Source organism: Eutrema salsugineum, unplaced genomic scaffold (assembly GCF_000478725.1).
Source record: "Eutrema salsugineum unplaced genomic scaffold, Eutsalg1_0 scaffold_3, whole genome shotgun sequence".
In the NCBI taxonomy this organism is placed as follows: Eukaryota; Viridiplantae; Streptophyta; class Magnoliopsida; order Brassicales; family Brassicaceae; genus Eutrema; species Eutrema salsugineum.
In genome coordinates, this window is record NW_006256756.1 from 14,054,473 (window position 1) to 14,062,429 (window position 7,957).

The 7,957-nt window shown below is 42.7% G+C and overlaps 1 non-coding gene across 1 annotated transcript; it reads right to left on the reverse strand.

Moving 5' to 3' along the window:
• Positions 1 to 5,195: 5,195 nt before the first annotated feature.
• Positions 5,196 to 5,302, reverse strand: LOC112085563. The gene has a single exon (XR_002898866.1). It is a non-coding gene; the product is annotated as a small nucleolar RNA R71 (small nucleolar RNA).
• Between the last annotated feature and the right edge of the window lie 2,655 nt (positions 5,303 to 7,957).

Below are 7,957 nucleotides of genomic sequence, written 5' to 3' on the forward strand. Positions count from 1 at the left end.
ATTAGTGTAAAGATTAATGCATTCATGAGAGGATTAATCTAGATTACAGTTCTAAGTTGATTGGAATTTGAGATCATGTGATGCTTGCTTTATATTTCTGTATAAGATATAGTCTTTCTAAACTCTTATTTTGAGGCAAAAAAAGGCTGTTTGGTCATGTTAGACTTGGAACCTTATGCTTGTTAGTTGTTTATTCACTAATGGGAATTAGTCTTGATTAAGTAATTTGCAAAGGGATTTCTCTCATGTGAATGAATTAATCTACTTTGGAAGTCTAGACTAAAGAATTGCAAGTGTTGCATTGTTTTGTTAGCATAATGAATCAACACTTAAAGCACCCTGATCAATGATTACATCTAGAGGTTTAGCTTTCTCTTTATTTTGAATTTGAGTCTTTTCTTGTTTGTCTTGCTTGTTTAGTTCTTAAGTATTGCTTGTTTCTTATTTTTTTCTGTTTTTATATCATTTAATCACCAACCTGTTTCTTTAGACTTGGATTAATAATTGATCCTCATAGTCTTAGTGTTTAGAATCTCTCCATTTGGATTGACCCTCAAGTGCTACAACACAAGAGGTTAATTGACCTTAGTATGCTAGAAACCTACTATCAATGGATCCTGCTTTGAGTAGTCGTTCGACCTCGTCCTTGATGGCCTGTGCCTTCTGTGGTCCGAGCTTCCGGCATTTCTGCTTGATATGTTTGTAAGTGAGGTCAATGTTGAGCTCGTGACAGGCGATCTTTGGATCGACTCCGGGCATATCCTTGACTGACCATGCGAAGGTGGAAGAGTGCTGCTTCAAGAAGTGAACGAGACGTTCTCGGATTTTTGGGTTGAGCTTGGTGCTGATGCCGACTTGGGTTTCGGTCGTAGCTCATCAATGCAGACTTGGGTGATGACCTCTTGCTTTGGTTTGAACTGATAACACAGGCTTGGTTGGTTGAATGGAGTTTTCACTCGTTGTTGTACCATGGTCAAGCTATTGCTTGGTTACCTTTAAGGGCGTATATGCCGTCAGGGATTGGAAACTTGAGGCACTGGTGATAGGTGGAGGCTACGGTTTTCATCGCGTGGAGCCAAGGCGTATCTAAGATGGCATTATAGATCGCTGGCTTGTTGAGAATGAGGAACTAGATGATCTTTGCGACTCCGCCAAGGTAGATTGGGATTTTTACAGTGCTGACCGTCATGCAACGCTCACCGTCATGCAAAGGTGTTTGATGAAATGCCTGAACCAAGATTGTTAGATCATCATGGGAATGATTGTCTATATGCTTAAATGACAGATTAAACTGATTCTTAATGCTTGTTAACTCATGTTTCACTGATGATGATTGGGTTAGAAACTGTTTTAGCATAGGAGTTAATACCTTCATGAGAGGATTAACTTAATTAAAGATGTTTTTGTTGAATGGTTTGCTTGATCATATGATTCATTAGCTCATTAGTTTATCACTGAAGGCACCCTAATCCACTATCATGTCTAAGACCTTTCTCATCATCATTCATACATTCTCATCATTTTTCATTGTTTAATACTTGTTTAATCATTTCATTAGTCTTTAATCCTGTTTAAGTTTGTAGTTGTCTTTAGATAATCAAAACCACTCTTGTTTGCTTGAATTAAGAACCTGATCACATAGTTTAGTGTCTAACACCACATCTGGATTGATAAACCCCTTGTACTACAAGACAGGGGATTGATAACTTACTGTTATCAATTGGCGCCGTTGCCAAATTGTGGTTGTTTAGAATTAAGCTCTGATCTGTTCTTGAGATCAAGTGCTTACTTTCTTGATTTTACTGATTACTTTCAAGTTCTGTTTGTGATTTCAGGTGTATGAACACCAGGTCTAGATCAAGAAGCTGTGGTCCACCTTTCCCCGTCAACGACAATATCAATCTTTTGGTACCAAGGAGGAGAAGGGACAGACGTGGTAGACAGATTGATCAGGCTGAGATGGCAGAACAAAGAGATCACGTGGTAGATATAGAACAACTGGTTCAGGAGCAACAGGCTCACGGTATCATTATGAGGCATGTGTAGTCTGATCGTATCGGCTTCAGTAAATACCAAGGGTGTTCCCTTCGCGGTAGCGTTCGTGAATTTAGGCGCCGAGGCGGCCTGCCTGCTGTACTCCTTGATTGCTCATAATTTGCATCATTTAGGTTGCATAAATCATTCCAAATCATGTTTTATTTCATGCATTTTAGGTCCTTAGGGTTTGTTTTAGAACTTAGGAGATGCATTAGGTCCCAATGAGTCTATTGCATGTTTTGAGTGTCTATCAGGTGAATATGGAGCTGAAAAGATGAATCCAGGAGGTGGAATGGTGAGCAAAGCTTGAAAAAAGTGGAAAATTGGGTCCTGGGAGATTATCGGCCATTCTCGCTGGCCAGGAAGGTTTTACCGGCCATTTCCATGTACCGCGGGTGAACTTTGTCGACCAAAACACGTACCGCGAATGAAGTGCATCGGCCAAAATCTCCGGGTATGAACGTGTCTCAGAAATCGCCTGTCCGGGGAGCCTTCCGGTCCGATTCAGATGGCCGGTCCTTCATAGAAGTTGGATAGCATTGGAGCACGGTCTCATAGCAAGTGGAATCGTGGGATTCGGACGCGTGAGCAGAGAGATAAGCTCGTCGGAAGAAACCCCTATCTCGCAGGTGTTCCGGACCGAGCAGATCAGTTCTGAAGGATGCGAAGGACGGTGCACTTCCAGGCCGATTCAGCTTCCGGGTCCTTCATGAGAATCAGAGACATTTGAGTCTTCTTTCCAGAACGTCCGAGAGCATTCAATTCGGATCTATGAGCAGGAAGATACGGTCTCCGGAATGGACACATGTCTAGACGCCTCTCTCTGGTCGTGTACATGCACTGCAAAGATGTGCCCTCCAGGAAGCCTTCCACTTCCCAAGCACTAAAACTTCCTTCATCAAAGTTGGAGATAAATGATTCCTCTGTCTTCTGCAACCGAAATCATTCAATTCAGGCAAGTATCACAGGAGTTACACTCTCCGGAACGCGAAGTGGTCTGAGCTGCTCTGGATGCTGCGAGATGGTCTTGCGACTTGGTTAGCCCGCAGGCCTGAAGATGAACGCCTGAATGCTGATGCTGCGAGTTGAAATGTGCGGGTAAACTATCACTGGAAGAGGTCTGAAGCTCCCGAGCAAGAGAAATGCTAAGTCCACAATCGTGCGACTTAGGCATGCGAGTCATCCGCGCCTGGATCTATGCCGCACGATCACTCGCAAATCACTCCGACTTAGGTGTGCGGCCTGGGACATACTGAACCGACCCGCAGCTTTTCCCACTCTATCCATTAAAGCCGGGTCAGGACCCGGTTTGTTCCGGGCTGACCCGGTTCGTTTTCAAGAAGGTATAAATACTTTCTAGGGTTTTTTGGGAGAACTAAGTTTTATTCCCTTTGTCTCTTGCCTCTTTGGTGAAAAGACTCCATTAAGAAGAGAAATATCTTTATTTGAGTGTTTAATCAAGAGAGTTTAAAGAGATCTGGGGGTTTAAAGCTGTTTTCTTTTGAATCTATCATCTCCATCTCCATTTCTCATCATTAATCATGCTAATCTACTCAACTTGCAAAGGTTTAAGAGAGATTAGTATGATTAGTGAGTAGTCACCTTAATGAGGTTTTAGATGTGTAGGTTAGGGTGCTAAAGTGTTAGATTAGGAGTGCTTAGGGCTAGATTCATTGATTCATCTCTCTAAACAGCTGTTCTCTATGCTAGATCCTTGATAATCACTTGAGATCTAGATTCTGGGAATTTCATGCACCAAAAGTGTTTGATGAAATTCCTGAAAGAGTTGTGTTAGAGGTTTAAGTAATTTTTCATCATGGGAATGATTTGTTAAATGCTTGAATGATCATTAAGAGCTGTTTGTTAATGCATATTGATTCATGTTTCACAAATGGGAATTTGGTTTGAAAATGGATTAGTATAGGGGTTAATACCTTCATGAGAGGATTAACCTAGATTAGAGTTCTTAATCATTTGAATCATGTCTCATCATTGTCATTAGCATTTCTAGTTTATACACCAAGGCACCCTAACCAACTATCATGTCTAGAATCTCATGCCTCCATCATATCATATTCACATCATTTGTCATTGTCATTTGTCTTTAAACCTGTTTATGTTTATAGTTGTCTCTAGATTAATCAAAACCTATTCTTGTTTGCTTGAATTAAGAACTTGAACATATAGCTTAGTGTCTAACACCACATTTGGATTGATAAACCTCTTTGTGCTACATTGACAAGGGGATTGATAGCCCTGAGACCATAAAAAGTCTTGTCTATCAATTGGCGCCGTTGCCAAGTTGTGGTTTGATTAGCATTAAGCTCTGATCTGTTCTTGAGATCAAGTGCTTACTTTCTTGTTTTTACTGATTCCTTTCAAGTTCTGTTTGTGATTTCAGGTGTATGAACACCAGGTCTAGATCAAGAAGCTGTGGTCCTCCTTTTCCTCTAAACGACAACATCAACCTTTTGGTACCAAGGAGGAGAAGAGACAGACGTGGTAGACAAATTGATCAGACTGAGATGGCAGAACAAGGAGATCACGTGGTAGATATAGAACAACCAGTTCAGGAGCAACAGGCTCAAGGTCATGGAACTGGTATTGGAGTTGGTCAAGGTCTTCACCAGGGTAATGTTCAGCAGGAACAGGTGCACCATCAACAAGCTTATGTCCACCTGGGACAAGCTCAAGCTCATCAACAGAGGCATCAGGCCAATGTTCAGCAAAGACACCAGGTGCACCACCAACCCCACCCTTTCCAACCACAGCAAAGAAGATATGAGCACCCCCAAGTCTATGTTGGAGAGAACGACAGGGCCAATGCTCATCAGTATGGAGCTGGTATTCAGGCACCACCTGTGCAAAACAACAACTTTGAAGTGAAAGCATCATTGCTGAATATGGTCCAGAACTCAAAGTTCCATGGGTTAGCAATGGAAGATCCCTTGGAACACTTGGACCAGTTTGATAAGGTGTGTGATCTGACCAAGATCAATGGAGTTTCAGAAGACAGCTTTAAGCTAAGACTATTCCCATTCAGTCTTGGTGATAAAGCTCATCAATGGGAGAAGAATCTTCCAAGAGGCTCCATTCAAACTTGGGAGCAATGCAAGCAAGCCTTCTTATCTAAGTTCTTCTCCACCTCAAGAACTGCAAAACTGAGGAACCAAATCTCTAGCTTCATTCAGCACAGCAATGAAAGTTTTGGTGAAGCATATGAGAGATTCAGGAGCTACACAAACCAATGCCCACACCATGGGTTTAGTGAGGCTTCTCTTCTCAGCACACTTTATAGGGGAGCTCTTCCAAAAATTAGAAACCAGCTGGATACTGCTTCCAATGGGAACTTTCTGGGTAAAGAGCTACATGCTGCTTTAGAGCTAGTGGAGAACTTGGCATTGAGCAATGATACCTATGGTGAAGACTATGACAGATCAAATAGGAATGAAGGTTCAAGCACAGAACAGAGGCTCACCAGAGAAGTTAAGGAGTTGAGAAGTGAATTAGACAAGTTGAAGCTGGTAACTCACAAGCCAATGCATTTTGTTGGAAAGTATGAGGAACAATCTCAAATCTTTGAGAACATCAGTGAAGAAGGTCTAACCCAAGAGGAACTCAACTACATTGGGAATCAGAGGTTCCAGAGGTATCAGTATGGTAATGCCAATCCAAACCTCTCCTACAGGAACACCAATGTAGCTAACCCACAAGACCAGGTGTATCCCAATCCTCAAGCTCCACAGAACTTGGTTCCCCAGAGCAACTTTCAAGGATCTTTTCAACCAAAGAATCAGTTTGGTCAGAATCAAGGTTTTGGTCAGCAACAGCAACCATTTCAGGGTCCTAGTTTCAATACACAGCAGCAAAAGGCACCACCTGGGTTTGGTCCTCCACAGTTCCAACAGCAAGCACCTGTTCAACATCAGTTTCAGCCACCAACTGTTCCACAAAGTCCTGTTGTCAATGTTCTTCTCCAACAGCTCTTACTAGGACAACAAAAGATGGTATCTGACATGGAGACACTGGGCGCTGAACTAAAGTCTATTAAAAAGAACAAGGGCATCTGCACTTCTGAACCACAAGTCTCTCTTCCTGGTAAAGCTCTTCAAAACCCAAAGGATTATTGCAATGCCATCTACTCCAATGATGACCACTCAGCTGTTGTGCAAGAAATAGAAGACCTACTCTATGGTCAAGTCTCTAGTGAACCTGCACAAACTCATGTGGATGAGAATGACATTATAGAGGATTTCATGGGCTTCATACATGAACTCAATGAGGACATTGAGAGCAAAAGTGTGGGGGCAGCCGGTTCAGTTCTTTCTGTTCAGCAAAAGAATGATTCAGTTTCTATTGAAACAAAGGAGCATCCAACTGGTCAAGCAATGCCAACAGATAGTGCCTCCACCTCTGACTCAACTCAGATGAAGCCCACCTCCCTCCCAAAGCTAGGCAACCCAGGGAAGTTCACCATCTCTTGCACTCTTGGAAACTTTAGAGTTGAGAATGCTTTGTGTGATTCAGGCTCAAGTGTGAGTATAATGTCTAAAGATATGATGGAGAAGCTAAAGGTCAAGTCTATAACGTCCTACCCCTCTTCTATCACCTTTGGTGATTCCTACTCCAAGAAACCATATGGATTTTTAGAAGACTACCCTCTTCAAGTTGGTGACTGCATAATTCCCACTGATTTTGTGATCATGAAGATGAAGAAGACCAAAGAGCTCCCCCTATTGCTTGGGACTGCATTTCTCAACACCACTGGTGCAATGATTGACTTTGATACTCAAAGAGTGGTGCTCACAAAGGTGGATAAGGATGCCTTTTACCCTGTTCAACCACCTTTAGCTGAATTTTGTGGATCAGTTGTTCAAGAGATAGAACCCCCTAAGGTACTTGAGATGAAGTATGTAGGAAGTACTGGGATTTTAGGTGGATCCCAATCTCTCTCAGCTGTGGAAATGGAAAAAGAACCTCACACCAATCCTGTTTACAAGGATGGGACTGAACAGCCATTGATCAGAGAAGAAGACATCTTGCTCTCATGGTCTCCTACACTTAGTGATCTAAGGATGATCAACACCAAAAGTGATGGCTCAGCATCAGAAGACAAGAGTATTAAACCTGATCTTTCTTCTCAAGACTTTGATCTCACTCCTTGGGTTGATGATGATGGTTCTCTGAAGTATAAGCTGGATTGCAATGGGAAGCCAGGTCTGTTTGCTGAAGTGAGGACATGTCTCACAAGGGCCATCTTTGATAAAGACCCAGATGGTATTCAAGAGCTGGTGGACAAAGGTCTCAAGGTGGGATCTAGAGGACAAGGGTCTAATGGTTCCCAAAGGCAGCAAACCAACTCAGCTTCCATGCTCAGGACCATTGAAGTGCTGAAGAGCATCAGTGCTCAACCTCACCCAAGCTAAAAACAGGTTTTCCAAAGTCAAACTTAGAGACTTTAAACAAAGTGCTCTTGGGAGACACCCCAAGCTTATCCTTGTATATAATCTTTTTATTCTTTTCTCTCATTTCTTTTCCTTTTTTAGGATCTTTTGATGGGTTTTGTGAGTTGGTCTCAGGTTCTAGGTGATTTTTGGAGGACATAGCTCAGTGATGAATGGAATGGATCATGTGAGAGTGCTGAGAGAACTGTTTAAAGCCAGAAAAACTTGAAGAAGGCCTCAGTGCTACCTAGGTGTGCGGGTCAGTGCATAAAGAGTCCAGGCCGCAGCAAGACTCGCGATTTACTCCGGCCTGGGCGTGCTACCTGGTGTGAAATAACCCTGGCCGCACAAAACCTGGAGAAGTCCAAAATGTTTAAGTCCCATTTACTGCGGGATGGGCGTGCGGGTCAGAAGAGAGGGAGCTAGGCCGCAGCAAGGTTCGGAATTTACTCCGGCTGGGGCGTGCGACCTAGAAG